Below are 11,810 nucleotides of genomic sequence, written 5' to 3' on the forward strand. Positions count from 1 at the left end.
CTTCACTTTGCACTGCAGACTGGCCCTGAATTCTTTCTTGCATGAGATCCAAGAACCCTCTCTTGGGGTCTGGATCGGGACCCCTTTCCTGTAACAAGGAGACATGAAGAGTCTTGGCCTGGGGTATCGTAGGAAGGCTCTGAGCCTGTTATCATCTGTGAATGAGCAAACATTCTGAGCATTGTATAGTATTTAGCTTGGCCTGCTGAACCAGAGACCCGAGGTACCAAATCCTCGCCTAGGTAGAACCGTAATTATCTCCCCAGGTAAACAGCTGGGGCAAACAGTGCAGGGCTGGGCAGCAGCCTCACGGCATCACGGGCCAGGCCCCTTCTGTCTTACTGCTGTGCCCTGTTAGTGCATTTCCCTTTGCTCCACAGCTCAAGGGGGCTCTCTGTCATGCCCAAATTCCAGCCAGCCTGCAGGGGCAGAGGAAGGTGTGTGCTTACTCTTTAAAGGCAGGATGTAGAAGTTACTCCTATCGATTCCCTCCCATTCCACTGGTGCAGGTGGCCACACCTCACTGCAAAGAAGGAAGAGAAATGCAGTTCTCATTCTCAGCATCCGTGGGCATCGGTAAAAGTTCTGTGTCTATGGAGGATGGAGTGAACAAGGGTAAGTGTCTTCCACCAACACCTTCTAAGTACATAGCACATGGCTGGGGTATTAGGGATACAGTAGCAAGGGAGTCCTTGCCCTTGAGGAGCCCTCAGACCACCAGGGGACATGCCATGGAAACCCCAAGGCTGGGCAACTGGCTAGTCCTGGTGGAGGAGAAGACCCAGGGTCACAGTAGGTGTCCTAGGGAAGGCAGCATCTAGGCAGTCTCCAGGAATCACCGTTCCTCCCTCATCCTCTATGTCTCATAGCTCGGTAACTCAATGTCCTCAGTGTCCCCACCCCCACTCTCTCTCTCGCTCCACCCAGAAGCACTCTGGCCCATGGCCACCCCTAGAGACTTTGTTCTGAGTCAAAAGAAGCTCTTCTCTGTGAGTGTGCACGTGCGAGTGTACATTCTTGGAACTCTCAGAACCCGCCCCACCTCTCAACTATAACCCTTACAGAGGATGGTTTTGGCTGGGTGCTCACGCCTCTAATCTCAGCACTTTAGGAGGCCAGGGCAGGCAGATCACTTGAGGTCAGGAGTTCAAGACCAACCTTGCCAACATGGTGAAACCTTGTCTCTACTAAAAATACAAAATTAGCTGGGCATTGTGGTGCACACCTATAATCTCAGCTACCTAGGAGGCTGAGTCGGGAGAATCATTTGAACCTGGGAGGTGGAGGTTTTGGTGAGCCAAGATTGCACCATTGCACTCCAGCCTGGGCAATAAGAGTGAAACTCCGTCTCAAAAAAAAAAGAAAAAAGCAAAGCAAAGAAAAAGGGATTCTTCTGCTTAAATTAACCAAGTACATAGTGCCCACACTTTTGCATGCACACACACACACACACACACTCGTGCCCAAATAGACAGTTTTTCAGAAATGAGGATGCAGATGAGAGACTCAAGGACAGGCCTTACTTGCTCTCTGTCAGTTTACAAGAGAATTTATTCCACATATTCATCCATGAATATTTAGCAAGGCAACAATAACATTCAATGACACCCATGAGATACACAACTCAGAGAGCCCTCCCCCAGGAACATACACAATGCTTGATGTCAACGTTTTAACTGGACTGAATGTTTGAAATGCAAGCATTAGCTTACAATAATCCTCCCCCGCCCTCTCTCTGTCTCTGTCCCTTACACTCTCTCTCTCTCTTTATTTGCATACGTAGACATCCCTCCCGTTTTTGATACAAACTGCCAAGCAAATTCTTTAACAGAGTACACCGGGTGGGGTGCGTGGAGAGCTACCAAAGGTTTAAGTAGTGCTAATGGCACAAATGAATTTTCAGACATGCCACTCTTTCTTTTTTCTCAAGAGAAACAAAATGAAAAAAACACACATATGAGGCAAAGCTGTTCTGAGATTGGCAAATAAGGTTTAGCATTCAGTAAATCTGCAAACTTTTGACAAGCCACTGCGGAAAGCTGAATCATAGCCCCCAAAGGTGTCCAGGTCCCCAGCCCTGGAACCTCTGTATGTTACCTTATGTGGCAAAAGGACTCTGCAGGTGTGATTAAGTTAAGGATCTTCAGATGGAGATGAGCTTGCATTATCCAGGTGGGCCCTAAATATAATCACAAGTGTTCTTTTAAAATGAAGAGTGAGGCTTGGCTGTAAGAGAGAGAGGGTCAAAGGCCGCATGATGATGGAAGCGGCGGTGCATTTGAGGAAAAGGCCATGAGCCAAGGGTTGTAGGTGACCACCAGAAACTGAAAAGGGAAAGGAAACAGATTTTCCTCTAGAACCTCAGAAGGAACTGACCCCATCAACACCTTGACGTTAGCCCACTGACATCAATTTTGAACAACATTTCTTACAGTTCTGGTCTCTAGAACTGAAAGAAAATAAATGTTGTTCTTTTAAGTCACTAAGTTTGAGGAATTTTTACAGCAGCAAAGGAAACTTGCACAGTCATGTAGCTCCAGGGACAGGGCTTCGTCCCCTCCACAGGCGCGCCAGGCTCCTTCTGAGGGGCTCCGGGAGCTCCATTGTCAGTGGGGCCACTGAAAGCCATGCAGGTACTTGGGCTTTTGTGTTTGTGTGTTTCTAAAAGTCCTCTGTTTTTCTGATAAAGTCCCACTGTCAGAAATTTAAGATGTAAAGAAAAATTGGAAGAACACAAAAAGAAAAAAAAATAAAAGAATACAAACCAAAACCAAAAACATTACACTCAGCTATAATCTCACCCTCTGGAAATAGCCTTTGTAATAGTAATGATCACAATTTGTAATTACAGGTTAATTTGAATGATTATTTTTATTATTTTTATTTTACTTTATTTTTTAGAGACAGAGTCTTGTTCTGTTGCCCAGGCTGCAGTGCGGTGGCGCAATCTTGGCTCACTGCAACCTCTGCGTCCTGGATTCAAGTCGTTCTCCAGCCTCAGCCTCCCAAGTAGCTGGGATTACAGGCATCTGCCACCACGCCTGGCTATTTTTTGTAATTTTAGTAGAGGCAGGGTTTCACCATGTTGGCCGGGCTGAACTCCTGACTTCAGGTGATCCACTCACCCCGGCCTCCCAAAGTGCTGGGATTACAGGTATGAGCCACCATGCCCAGCCTTAATGATTATTTTTAAAATAATGTCACTTTGCCCATCCTTTCCCCTGACAGTAGGGCCCAGGAAGGCAGGAACCCACTCCAGTGAAGAGCTCAGTGTCTGAGATACAGCATCGATCCACAATGCTTCAGTGTGGTCACTGAACGAATGGCCTCTGCCAACATTTTGATATATTTCTTTCCAGTCTTCTTTCTACGTATATTGCATATTTTTACAATTGCAATTGTTCTATGAACATGTGTTTTTGCCCTATATTCCTCACTTAGTATTTTATTCTGAATGAGTTCTAAAGTCATTAAATAGTCTCCGGAACTTTATTTTAATGGCAGACTAATAGTTCATACTATAGATGTTTCTTTGTTAGGTTACATTCTCTTTTTTTCCTCTTTTTCTGTTATAAATAATTCAGTAATGAACATCTTGGTGCATAAATCTTTATCCATGTTTCCGATTATTTTCTTGGGATCAATTCTTAGGAGGGATATTATAGAAACAAACCATGTCATCATTTTTAAGATTCAGGTTAATGATCAGTGCATGCATTCACATCAACTCTGTTTTCAGGAAGGGAACCTCGGGGACATAGGACTGCAGTGTACACAGTTGCATGGTGAAGCTGATCTGCTGGGTTTTCGTTTAAGCAGAGAACACTGGCTGGGTGATAGGAGACCTGAACTCTGGTCTGAGATTTGCCATTTCCTAGTCACATTGAACTGGATGCCCTCATATTTAAAACAGGAGGGCCAGATGATAACGTTAAGCTCTCTTCTATCAAGAAAATTCTAGTGGCTGGGCAAGGTGGCTCATGCCTGTAATCCCAGCACTTTGGGAGGCTGTGGCAGGAGGATCACTTGAAGCCAGGAGTTTGAGACCAGGCTGAGCAACATAGTGAGACCTGTCTCTACCAACAACAACAACAACAACAACAAATTAAATTAGCCATGCGTGGTGGTATAAGCCTGAAGTCCCAGCTACTTGAGAGCCTGAGATAGGATGATCACTTGAGTGTGGGAAGTTGAAGTTGCAGTGAGCAACGATCATGCCACCGCACTTCAGCCTGGGTGATAGAGTGAGACCCTGTCTTCAAAAAATGTAAAAAAGAAAGAAAGAAAATTATAGCAACTCCTCTTGGAGACCATTATTAAAGGGGAAAAGCTAATGAAAATTAGGAGCAATTCATGCCAGATAATCAAATGGTGATCTCAAAAGTCCAAGCCATGAGGTTTGATAAATTAAACCATGGTAAAAAGCATTTAGCCACTCTCCTCTCTGTACACACACAGCATCTGTTGTACCTGTATGTTTGTTGAACAATGATTCTAACAATTTAAAGAATGTACAAAGCCTTCCTCTCAGTCAATGGACTAAATGAAGTACAGTTGACCCTTGAATACCATGTGGGTTCGGGGTGCTGACCCCGCCCCCCATACACAGTCAACAATCTGTGTGTAACTTTTGACTCCCCCAAAACGTAGCTACTAATAGCCTACTCTTGACTGGAAGCTTTACTGATAATATTAACAGTCGAGTAACATATGTTTCATATGTCATCTGTTGTATCATAAACTGTATTCTTACAACAAAGTAAGCTAGAGAAAAGAAAGTTATTAAGAAAATCACAAGGAAGAGAAAATCTATGTATTATTCATTAAGTGGAATTGAATCATCACAGAGGGCTTCCAGCCTTGCTCTTTCAGTTGAGTAGGCTGAGGAGGAGGAAGGGTGGTCTTGCTGTCTCAGGGGTGGCAGAGGTGGGAGAAAATCCATAGAGAAGTGAACCTGTGCAGTTCAAACCCGTTTTGTCTAAGGGTCAACTGTAGTTGGCCTGACTAACCAGATGCAGCAAATTCCACATATGCAGAATGAGAAGAAACAAAAGGTGGGCCAGGCGCGGTGGCTCATGCCTGTAATCCCAGCACTTTGGGAGGCTGAAGCGGGTGCATCACTTGAGTCCAAGAGTTCAAAACCACCCTGGGCAACATAGTGAGACCTCATCTCTACAAAAAATACAAAAATGAGCCAGGCATGATGGCGTGTACCTGTAATTCCACCTACTTGAGAGGCTAAAGTGGCAGGATCACTTGAACTAGGAGGCAGAGGTTGCAGTGAGCCAAGATCATACCACTGCACGCCAGCGAGACCCTGTCTCAAAAAAAAAGAAGAAATAAAAGGCGATTTGTAGAAACATGATTGATATTACCGTATTCCAATGCTTGGAAAAGTGTAATCCATGTCTGACCACAACTCTATTAGCTAGTGCTCTTCCAACCTAGTTTGTGCTTCTAAGCAAAGTACCTGGACCACTTTACAGTTCCCACTCCACAGTTATCCTGGAAATTAGACACTTGCTCATTCATTCTTTGATTCAGTCAGTCAGTTGGTCAGTCAACAAACATTTGCTGGAAAGCTGTGCCAGGCCCTTTGGAGGCTCCAGGGGGACGAGCCTGAATGGAACAGGGTCTCCCTGGCATAGTGAGGGAGCCCCAGAAATCCCAGCTCTGCCTCAAAGCGGCCATATTATCTGAGAAAATGCACCTCTCCTTTCAGCCTCCTGTTCCTCACTGGTAAAGGGTGACCATTAATACTTCACTTGGTCTTGTTAAAAAGAATAAATCGAAGATGGCGGATGAGGCCACGCGACCTGTTGTGTCTGAGATCCCGGTGGTGAAGACTAACGCCGGACCCCGAGATCAGGAGTTGTGGGTGCAGCGACTGAAGGAGGAATATCAGTCCCTTATCCGGTATGTGGAGAACAACAAGAATGCTGACAACGATTGGTTCCAACTGGAGTCCAACAAGGAAGGGACTCGGTGGTTTGGAAAATGCTGGTATATCCATGACCTCCTGAAATATGAGTTTGACATCAAGTTTGACATTTCTATCACATATCCTACTACTGCCCCCAGAAATTGCAGTTCCTGAGCTGGATGGAAAGACAGCAAAGATGTACAGGGGTGGCAAAATATGCCTGACGGATCATTACAAACCTTTGTGGGCCAGGAATGTGCCCAAACTTGGACTAGCTCATCTCATGGCTCTGGGGCTGGGTCCATGGCTGGCAGTAGAAATCCCTGATCTGATTCAGAAGGGCGTCATCCAACACAAAGAGAAATGCAACCAATGAAGAATCAAGCCACTGAGGCAGGGCAGAGGACCCTTTGATAGGCTACGATACTGTTTTCCTGTGCATCACACTTACCTAACTGCTTCCCCGGACACTCTCCACCTCTAGTTGGTACTAAGTAGCTGCAGCAGTCATTGCTGGGGTAGAAACAAACAAACACCAGCCAGTATTGCTACTTAGTTTCTAAGGCTGCACAGGGAGGGGAAGGACTGGGCTTTGGACAATCTAGAGGTAATTTACATCCGCCCCCAGGCGGAGCAACATGCGATCCTGGAGGCATGGGGGTAACTGAAAGTGAGTACATAAAGTCTTTCTGGTTTCTGGAGATAACCCATCAACAAAAGCCGCTTCCTCTGGTTTAAAAAAAAAAAAAAAAAAAAAAGAATAAATCCAGGTGTGTAATGTATGGCACAGAGCCTAGTACCAAGGAGACAGTAAATGTCAGGCCCTCCACCCTGACCTAGAAACACTCTCAGCTTGATGAGCAAGACAGAAATATAGAAGGTTATTTCAGTCTAACAGAGGTTTTCACAAAGTTCTGTGTAAGAGTAGAGAGAGAAACCGATCGCTCTGGTTTTCCTAAATGCAAGAAGGGGAATGTTTGAAGTGTGCTGGGGAGAAAGGTGAAGGGGTTTGCAAGCCCCCAGTGCTACCCTCTGGAGCCAAATGTTTAGAATCAGCCTGCAAGGATCCAGGCTGATGGGTGTTTATTTAGACACACACGCCAACAGCCTGTAATGTGCCCAGAAGAGGGAAGGGGGCCAGCGGGATGGATAGATTTTATGTGCAAGAAAGAATTGCGGCTGTGAAATGTGAAGTGAAAGATGCCTCGTTTTCGAATTAGGCTACGGGAAGAGAGGAAATGTATTTTTCCCAAAAGCTAGAGAATTGGGCCAAGTTGGGCTACAGAGAGGATTTCTGCATTTGGAAGACAATCTAATTTGGTAGGTTTGGGTTTTGGGGCAGGCAGCCTGGGTTTGTGTCTCAACTCTGCCATTTACTGAGCTCATGTGGCCAGGCAAGCTCTGTTTCCTAGAAAGTTCCATTCTATGCCAGGTAGGGATGAATCCAGGGCACAGGTCAGGGGGTTGGTGTGAGCATGGATGGGGTGCTGCTGGGAGGACACCTTACAGGGTACCCAGCCATCAGCAATGTTACTGTTTATTATAACAATAATAAATGTTAGTTCTTGTCGTTATTATCGGGCAGGAGGCTGGTTGGGATGCTTCTAGCTAAGTGTCCCTGTGTCCTCACCGTATACTCTTTCCACCACAGTTATGGAGGGTTGTGGGAGAGACGTTTTAAAAACAGAGGAAAGGGACAAGAGTGCATTTTCATTTTCACCTTGGTGTGGATGAACCAGCAGCTACAGCTGGCTCTCCTGATCGGCCGGTAACCCACTCTTCTCATTGATCTATTGATCTCATTCCCAGGTGGAAGAGTGTCTTAGGATTCAGAGCCAACAAACATTTTCTCAGTAATCCTCTGTTCTAGGCCCTGCACTTCAGGCAGCACCTCCCCTCATTTGTTTTTTTGTTTTGTTTTGTTTTGTTTTGTTTTGTTTGAGACAGAGTCTCCCTCTGTCGCCCAGGCCGCAGTGCAGTGGCATGATCTCGGCTCACTGCAACCTCCACCCCCCAGGTTCAAGCAATTCTCCTGCTTCAGCCTCCCGAGGAGCTGGGACTACAGATGCCTACCACCACAACCAGCTAATTTTTGTATTTTTAGTAGAGACAGGGTTTCACCAAGTTGGCCAGGCTGCTCTTGAACTCCTGACCTCAAGTGATCCATCCGTCTCGGCCTCCCAAAATGCTGGGATTACAGGCATGAGCCACGGTGCCCGGCCGCCTCCCCTCATTTAATCTCAGTTCTCTCATCCCTTTGATAGCAGCATGAGTGCACAGTCTCAGAAAGCACAGAGAGGCCAGGTGACTTGTCCAAGGATACACAGCTTAGAGGTGGGAGAGCAGGCGTTTGTAGCTAGAGTTGAATGACTTACTGGTCTTTCATTACTTCATACCTGGAAGGATATAGGTTCCCTTCAGGGATTGGGGTGCCCTAGGAAGACCCACACAGGGACCACAAACCCCCTCCTCACACAGACCTCCTGGCTACACTCAGAAAGGCATCTGTCCTGCAACTGGAGACCGGCTGCATTCCAGACCCAAGTTCCTGACCTGCAGAAAGGGTGAACTTACTGTTAATTCAATCAGATCAATGAATACAGGCAAATCATTATTTCTGCATTGCCATGAACCTGAAGCCTTCCTGGGGTGCAGGATAAGGAGAGGTTTATTAAGGGATTAGGAACCATGTGCTGAGCAAGGTCCTGGAGTGTCAAGAGAGGAAACTAAGCCCTGGGGCCTGTCCGTGCATCTCCCACTGCCCGGCACCGACTGGGCTGGCACTTGGCATTGCCACTTCAGGGAGGCAGGACTTGCTCAGGAGAGGAACCAGCCTCCGTCCTGATCCACTCAAGCTCCTCAGGAGGACAGACACCATCTCTGAGCCACCTTTAGCCCTCAGGGAGGGCCCAGAGGAGAAGCTCAGCCCCTGGACACTAAGAAGAACATGAGAGAGCCAGGCATTTCCTGCAAGGACAACCTGATTGCTCTCCACACTGAAACAACTAGAATGGAGCAAATGGCCCGGGATATCCTAACTCGGCATGTGCGGTCCCCCGTCCAGCCTCTGACCTCCCTCAGGCTCCAGCCACCTGAATGGCCCAGGAGCCCATTTCCATTCAGGCCCTGGTTTGTTTCAGCCCTCCCCTCTGCCACGTGTCCTCTCCCCTTGCCTGTCTGCATTCTCTGCTCCTGGACAAAGGAATCATTTGCTCTTCTCCAAGCCCCTCTGCCACCCCTCGCTATATTTGAAGAAAGGTCTCAAAACTCCTCAGGGTTATTCATCTTTGCAGCTTCAGATCAGCTCACACCCAGAATAACTGAATATAGGCATGGTTAGTAAATTCAATAACTAGGTCAGGTGCGGTGGTTCATGCCTGTAATCCCAGTACTTTGGGAGGCTGAGGCAGGAGGAACTCTTGAGGCCAAAAGTTCAAGACTAGCCTGGGCAACATAGTGAGACCCCAACTCTACAAAAAAAAATTAAAAAAAATTATCTGGGCCTGGTGGTGCACACCTATCGATCAGATACTCAGGAGGCTGAGGCAAGAGTATCGCTCGAGCTTAGGAGTTTGAAGTTGCAATGAGCTATGATCATGTCACTGTACTCCAGCCTGGATGACAGAGCAATACCTTGTCTCTTAACAATAATAATAGTAATAATAAGTAAAAATACATTTAAAAATTCAATAATTAGTTATAAATTCCTCATTTTCCCCATATACCCTTGCACCCCCATGTTACCCAATGTGGATAATTAAATAGCTAGACTTTACAAAGCGTTCTCCAGTATGATTTTATTTCTTACAGTAATCCTAAGAGATAGGGGTTCTCACCGCCTCACAGAAATATTCCTTTCATTTTCTCCCAATGCTGAGACTTGGACCCAGAGAGTTCATGACCTACCCAAGGCCGCAGAGGTAGGTGGTCACACAAACGGGGCCCAGCCTGAGCTTTAGAACCTGCATGAGCCAAGGCCAAACACATCCCAGTCCCTGGAGCCAGTCCTGCCCTGGACATAAGGCCCCGGAAGAGGTCAAGCCATGCCCAGTCTCAGAGAGCCTTCTGGGCCTGGCAGCCCCTCACCTGGGCCAGGTGGGGTGTGGCCAAGGCCTCAAGGCCCTCCTGCCGGGCAGCCCATCCTGCCTGCCCACGGGCGGCTCAGCCGGCTGCCCTCCACCGTCTGCCAGTTCCAAGCTTTTTGGCAAACTGGCACCTAATCACCCACCATCTGCGAGCAGAGCGAGTCTTGGCTACCTCTTGGTGCTTCTTCAAATCAACTTGCAAGTTTTCAAAGTGATGCGAGTTCTTGGTGCTTGCAAAAATGTCAGCTTCCGTCACATCTTATTAAAACTGAAAATATGAAAAGGTTTCAGATAAACTGAAACAAGCCCAGTTTTAAGTGAGATCACTTATTTTTTTTTTCCTAAAATGCACAGAGTTTTGTTGTTTTTTTCCGATTACCGGGGTGATAATCATTATCTTTACATCTGTTGTCCTCCGTGGGGCCCACACCCGGACAGGGCTGCAGCTGACTCTGTGCAGAGTGTGTCAGTGGCGGTGACGGTCACTGTCTTATGGTGGCTTATTCATGGAGGGTCCCCTTGGTGAGGTCACAGTGGTGGAGAAAGTACCAACAGCAAGTAACACTTCTGTGCCAGGAACGAGGTCCTCTATGCGTTCACTTATTGAATCCTAAATAAGATTCTCCTGTTCTCTCCATAAAGGTGAAGAAACGGGGCACAGAGATGCCACTTGTCACATGGCTAGTAAGTGGCAGAGCTGGGATTTTAACCCAGGCAGGACACGGGCTGCTATGGGACCTGCAGGCTGGGGGAGGTGCTCGGATCCACCCTAGGGGCCCTGAGAAGCTGAGGGAGGGTTCTGATCAGGTGTCGGCAGGGTCAGGACTGCGTTGGAAATGTCACTGTGGCTACGTCATGAATTCACTCAGCACTCATTCAGTGCTACCGCTGCATAGCTTGATGCTGGATTCTATGGAGAAATATGAGATGGATAAAACCCAAATCTAGGGAAAGAAGGCCTGTGCTTAATTATGGTGCTAGCAGAATGAAGCGATAATGGCATCCTGTTGCTTCCAGAATGAGCACCAAATTTCAGCCTCAGCCCCTCACTCACCCCCACCCTCACTCCCCTCCACCCGCTGTCCAGGCCCAGCAGGAACTCACCCCAGACTGCCTGGCAAACAGACCCCCACTCTGCCTCCCAACTTAGTTCAAAGGCCTCCAAGAGCCCCCTGGGACATCCTCCTTCTGCAGACTGCCCTGAAACAGCCACGCCCCTCCAAGCTGGGGGCCTTTCCCAGGAAACTTGAATCCTGTGGGTGGGCCAGGCTCAGCAGGTGGGCTCCCTGAGGGTAGGGGCTCCTTCTCACGTGTCTCTGGGTCCGCAACCCCTTCCATAGCCCTGGCATACAAGAGGCATTCAGAAGATGTGTGTGAGATGAGCACTCAGAGCACTCATACAGGTAACGTCCTAGAAAGGCTCCTCAGGAGACACGTGGCACAGAGCACAGCCGGAGCTGGGTATGAGTCTCCACTCAGCCAGCCCCTCCTGGATGGTGTCCACCTGTCTTTCCTCACCTGTGAAACGGGGGTAGGCAAAAACCATCACAGAGTTGTTGGATGAACTGAATGCATGGCACTTGGCAACGCTCAAGACACAGCAGCTTTTACTACTGCCACCACCATGACCACCACTGCTACTCCCACCACCATGACCACCACTGCTGCTAATCCTACCACCACTGCCACCACTGCTGCTAATCCTGACACCACCACTGCCACCACTGCTGCTAATCCCACCACCACTGCCACCACTGCTGCTAATCCCACCACCACGGCCACCACTGCTATTAATCCCACCA

General features: G+C 47.7%; 1 pseudogene across 1 annotated transcript; it reads left to right on the plus strand.

Moving 5' to 3' along the window:
- The first annotated feature begins 5,794 nt into the window (after positions 1 to 5,794).
- On the plus strand, positions 5,795 to 6,657 carry LOC105547895 (annotated as a pseudogene). Its single transcript, XR_001007306.1, has one exon. The product of XR_001007306.1 is annotated as a ubiquitin-fold modifier-conjugating enzyme 1 pseudogene (transcript).
- The last annotated feature ends 5,153 nt before the right edge of the window (positions 6,658 to 11,810 follow it).

Source organism: Mandrillus leucophaeus, unplaced genomic scaffold (genome assembly GCF_000951045.1).
Source record: "Mandrillus leucophaeus isolate KB7577 unplaced genomic scaffold, Mleu.le_1.0 Scaffold4, whole genome shotgun sequence".
Lineage (NCBI taxonomy): Eukaryota > Metazoa > Chordata > Mammalia > Primates > Cercopithecidae > Mandrillus > Mandrillus leucophaeus.